Below are 5823 nucleotides of genomic sequence, written 5' to 3'. Positions count from 1 at the left end.
CATTCTTCAGTGAAAATAATTGTCACCTCTCAGGCTAGCCATGAGGTATATTCATTGCTACCACAGTGTCTTACATATAGAAATGTGCAATATACACCAGTTCCCTCTTTATCCTCTTTATCAATTTCTTTCAAATCCACTCTCTGTCCAACACAGCAATCATTAACCTCACAGGGCTATACAACACTTGAAGCATGGCAATTTGAAGTTCAGATACTCTGTAAAGGTAAAATACACTAGATTTTGAAGATTTAGAACATTGAGAAAAGAAGATAAAATATCTCATCAATAATTTTTATGGTAATGACTTGTCCAAATGCTATTATTTTTAGTATATTAAGTTAAATAAATTAAAATTAATTATACAAGTTTCTTTTTACTGCTTTAGCATGGCTACTAAAAACAATGTAAAATGACATTTTATTTATTTATTTATTTTATTTATTTCCATTGGGCAGTAGTGCTCCAGATGATCCATATGTATGGACCTCACACACCTCATCCCATCCATTGAATTCGTCCTTTGAAACCCAAGGTGAGAATCAAGTATGCTTTCATCATATTTAGCAACATGTTTTTAAACTTACTCTGGGCTTTGGAAGCTAAAAGGGCAATAAACTAAAACACAAAATAAAATCAACTTTGACCATGCCTCTCAGCAATGGTTTCTCCTCAGGGAGAGAAACATTGACCTTGAGTACATTAGGAGAGCTAAAGAGCTGGGGCCAACCTTGGAAGACATCCGCGTTGGCAAGAAAAAAAGAATCTTGGTTTGCCAGAAAAGATATTGCAATCTCTCCCTGGGTCACGTTTGCTAATCCTTGTGAGTGCTTATGAAACATCTCTGGTCTCAAATCTGAATAATATAAAAGAACTGGGACCCAGGAGCATGCTATAGGTGCCGCCTCCTTGAAAAGAAGCACTCATGCCATGAAAAATCACCAGCTTTCAGCCCCCCAAATCTTCTAAAAGCATTAAAACAGCCTCTAGTTTGATTCTTGTAGATGCCCCTGACACGAGTGGAAGAGTTGAGAACAACAGAATATACAGAACAGAGTATTCAAAATAATAATTTAATTCAATTAGTGTCCGTGCCGCACTGATACAGCTAGTTGAACAACATCAATGTTCAATTTTTAAAATATTAGCAAAGAGGAGGGGCTGGAGGGAGGCTCAAGAAGGAGGGGATATATATATATATATATATATACATATACATATATATGTGTATATATATGGAGAAGGCAATGGCACCCCACTCCAGTACTCTTGCCTGGAAAATCCCATGGACGGAGGAGCCTGGTAGGCTGCAGTCCATGGGGTCGCGAAGAGTCGGACACGACTGAGCGACTTCACTTTCACTTTTCACTTTCATGCACTGGAGAAGAAAATGGCAACCCACTCCAGTGTTCTTGCCTGGAGAATCCCAGGGGCGGCACAGCCTGGTGGGCTGCCGTCTGAGGTGCCGCACAGAGTCGGACACGACTGAAGCGACTTAGCAGCATATATGTATAGGGCTGATATATGTGGTTATCACTTTGTTGTATGGCAGAAGCCAACACAACATGGTAAAGCAATTATCCTCCAATTAAAAAAATATATTAGCAAACTGGATTTTGAAGACATTTTTATCAAATAATCCACTTCAGAAAACCTTTTCAGATATGCAGATTTTTTAAAAAAGTATTTCTTCTGGAAGAATTCTATTGGCTGAGGTGGTTTCCCTGGCATCTCAGGTCAGTTCTATCCTAGAGGTAAAAAGTAATGATTCAAACTGGTTTCCCAGCACAACTGAACCAGAGCTGTCGTCAACATATTGAATTTTTCACATTTCAACCCGTTGTTTTAGCACTGTGCAGACATAAACGTTGACATCACTCCTCAGAGGAGCACCATCTTGCCTGATGGCCCCATAGTTTGGAAGGAAGGTAATGACAGACACTATGAGAAGTATGTGTTGGATAGATCTAATATTTAATGTGTTCCATGAGATGCTTTGTGTCTGAGCTCCACCAGCTCTCATCAGCTAACTCCCCCACCCATTCACCCACAATCATAATTCCTCTCTCTTTGATAACGTGCCAACACAGGGAGAGGCAAGGGTTTGGAACAAGAGCATCTGAAGTGGAAGAAAACACAACAGGCCTCTCACTTTCCCTCTCTAACCGCAACAATTGGAGAAGACTTTGGCCTGAAAAAATCTATCTGCTACTAAATGGTACCCAGATGGAAATCACAGCTGTTCTCTGGTACCAGCTGTACCTATGCCCATCCATCTTCAGAACACGCCTGCGGCTGAGCAGGGAGAAAAATTGGGTTGACAGAGCAGTTAAAGAGCCTCTCTTTTCTTCTGCGCACTTTTCCTTTTATCTTTCCCCTTCAGTTTCAGAGTTTCTTGTTCTCACCTTCATGCTGTGGCAGTGCTGACAGAAGAAAACTTCAGTTCTGGAAAACCAGTGGTGAGTAACAGCCCCAGGCTCTGAATACCTAATGCCTATTGTATGCGTGTGTGGGAGGGGCGACAGGAGGGAGGGGGAGAATTTGGTCGAATAGCCTGGGTAGGAAGAGGACCTAGTGATGATGACCCCAGTGCCTCCAGAGAGTATCTGACTTTTGATACCTGTCTTCTAATTAAATCCAAACATCTAATATGCACGGCCTCTAGGAATGCATTGTTCAAACAGATTCGATTCCTGCCCAGAGTCTTTTCAAGCCACTGACCACTTTGAACCTAATTAGAAAAAGCAGAGGACACTGGAGACATTTAATAAAAGGAATCGGGTTGCTGCTTCATCTTCATGACCTGGGATTTATAAGGGAATTTCACTGGCTTTGTAGCAATGTAAAATAAATAGACATTAGATGATGACAGGGAAAACAAAATTGCTGCCAAAGCTAAAAAGAGCTTGGCAAAAGAAGAAAGAACTACTACATAGTCAGTCATTATTTACTGTACAAACCTTTTCATAAAGCATAGAAGAGAGATACATAGGAATAATGGGCCCTTGCTAAAAGATGAAAAGAGCTTTCTATAGCTACATTATCCCCTTGTCGGAGGCACAGACTCGTCCCAGTGGTTACACAATCTTATTGTTCTATTCAACCATTCAGAAAGCTGAATGAACACCCCTGCTCTGGAAATTTTAAAGACTGAAATAAATAGTCCACGCGTTTCCAAGGAAAAGAATAAAACTGTAATGGATGGAAATGACTAATTAATTCATTAATCCTCGCAGACTGCCATGGTCCACTGCATATGGTCTCACCAGTTAATTAGTTTTTTTGCTTGTCATGCTAAAACGTAAATAAGCGCTGTTACTTAACCTACCAGCTCCTGACAAAGCAATCCAGCTGTTCATTATTTCATGTAAAAGGAGGAATGCTTTGCTGTTTGGTGGTGGTGTTATCTTTGAGATGTGTGCAAAATAACGTGACCTGAAAAAACCATCTTAAAGAAATGGTTTGATTCTATGCATTCCCCCTTCTTACCCCAGGAAACAGAAATCCTGTAGCTTCTTTAATAAAGATGTGTCCACCCAATCCAACAATAGGGAATTAATTTTAAATGTTAGCGAAGAAAATTTTATTTTCTTTAAACTGTAGCGTGCTCATAGCTATGGAGCACTGTAACTATAAACTTGATCTAAACAAAAGATACACAATGGAAAGATCTGAAGAAGCAAGGTACATTTTTGATGAATGCTAACAAGAGTCTATCTTGCCACTAGGTTGCATTTTAATAGCTAATGTCATAGGTAGACTCATTTAGCCTTTCCGTGTGTGCGTGTGTGTGTGTGTGTGTGTGTGTGTGTGTGTGTGTGTGTTAGGGAAGGAGATTTGTTGCCTGGGGTGAAAAGTGGGAACAAATGTGTTCCTACAGCATCTGAGAAAACTGGCGGAAGAAAGTGAAAAATGTATCCAGGGAAATGCGCAACAAAGGGACCATTCTTACAAAGGAAAGAACACTGACCCCAAAGCTGTACTGATATGTTATATGGTACCCGAAGCAGGGCAAAAAACTTTAACTGTAGCGAGCAAAAAGTGGTGGATTCTAATTAATCTTACTTTCGAGAGCAATGGGGCCTTGTACAGACCATTAACTGAGTACCCACCCTGACTTTAAATCTTTAAGACCTCAGGGTCTTGAGCAAGACATCTGCCCTTCCTAAGCAACTACTTCCTCGACAGGAAAATTGAGAGACTAACACCTCCTGCTTCACAATATCTCAGTTTCAAAGATCAAATACCAAAATTATGGGAAATTGTTCTGGAAGCTGTAAAGCCCTGTATGAAGATGGTGTTTAATTGACTATGATAAAGAAGCATCACATATAACCAATAAATGAATGTTTCAAAGAACATGGAAAGAGTACTCAATATTACAACAATCTTAAATACAATTTAGTCTTTCTTGGAGGGTTTAAAAAGTATTTTAGGAAGCCACAATATCTCTTTCTGTTAGGAATAGGAATCAAGTACAGAAATAGCCAACCAACTTGTATGGCAAAAATTAAAATTCTGATGATTTCATATATGTGGTTGTTTGAAATATCAATTATCAGGAGCTACTCTAGCCCATTATGCCTTTCAACTGTATCATCTAAGTTGTATAAGAGATATTACTACTAAGTCACTTCAGTCATGTCCGACTCTGTGCGACGCCATAGACGGCAGCCCACCAGGGTCCCCCGTCCCTGGGATTCTCCAGGCAAGAACGCTGGAGTGGGTTGCCATTTCCTTCTCCAATGCATGAAAGGGAAAAGTGAAAGTGAAGTCGGTCAGTCATGTCCGACCTTTAGCATGGACTGCAGCCTACCAGGCTCCTCCATCCATGGGATTCTCCAGGCAAGAGTACTGGAGTGGGGTGCCATTGCCTTCTCCGTGATAAGAGATATTAATCACCCATTAAAAAGAATGACAGAACTATATCAATTGACTGCGAAAATTTTCACAAGATAGTACTGATTGAGCAATGTAAGAGGGAGACATGAGTTTGGGGAAAACCAGAGATGCTGTCCATTGGAGAAAGATGCCCTTTACTCAAGATGCTTTATTTCCATCTGTCAGGATATTCTTATAATATATAGCCATCTGATAGAAAATTGTTGTAATAAATAGAAAACCCTTCACTGTCTGCAATATGATTGGACTTCTATTAGCTGTGGTGCCCTTGTGCAGTGCACAACCCTCCCAACCATGTAGGGTGACCCTGAGATGTTCAGTTTTACTTTTTACACTTTCATTTTGTGTTATATTTACTGCAAAATTTATGAACTACCATTTGCAACTTGAAAAACCAATGTCACTTTCAATGTTTGAAACAAGTATTAAAAGTGTATTAGTATTGGAAACCATCCAGGTATCCACAATAGGGGATTGGTTAAGTTAATTACATATGTTCATTTACTCAACTACTTAGAAACCTATTAAAATGGTGAGGCAAATGTATATAATGTTTAAGAGGGAAAAATGAAGTTAAAAAACATATGCATACTGTGTACAAGACAGCAAAAGAGACACTGATGTATAGATCAGTCTTATGGACTCTGTGGGAGAGGGAGAGGGTGGGGAGATTTGGGAGAATGGCATTGAAACATGTATAATATCATGTATGAAATGAGTCGCCAGTCCAGGTTCGATGCACGATGCTGGATGCTTGGGGCTGGTGCACTGGGACGACCCAGAGGGAGGGTATGGGGAGGGAGGAGGGAGGAGGGTTCAGGATGGGGAACACAGGTATACCTGTGGTGGATTCATTTCGATATTTGGCAAAACTAATACAATATTGTAAAGTTTAAAAACAAAATAAAATAAAAAAACATA

At 39.9% G+C, this 5823-nt stretch overlaps 1 long non-coding RNA gene across 1 annotated transcript in view; it reads left to right on the top strand.

The window, feature by feature from the left end:
- The first annotated feature begins 455 nt into the window (after nucleotides 1–455).
- LOC104998201 overlaps nucleotides 456–5823 on the top strand; it is a 26206-nt gene continuing 20838 nt past the window's right edge. The window contains exons 1-2 of the long non-coding RNA XR_826421.1: nucleotides 456–535; nucleotides 2384–2459. This is a non-coding gene — a long non-coding RNA (uncharacterized LOC104998201). The remainder of the gene's footprint in view (nucleotides 536–2383; nucleotides 2460–5823) is intronic.

This window comes from Bison bison, unplaced genomic scaffold (genome assembly GCF_000754665.1).
Source record: "Bison bison bison isolate TAMUID 2011002044 unplaced genomic scaffold, Bison_UMD1.0 scf7180017864325, whole genome shotgun sequence".
In the NCBI taxonomy this organism is placed as follows: Eukaryota; Metazoa; Chordata; class Mammalia; order Artiodactyla; family Bovidae; genus Bison; species Bison bison.
The sequence above is the reverse complement of the archived record's forward strand: the minus strand, read 5'-3'. Positions and strand labels throughout refer to the sequence as shown.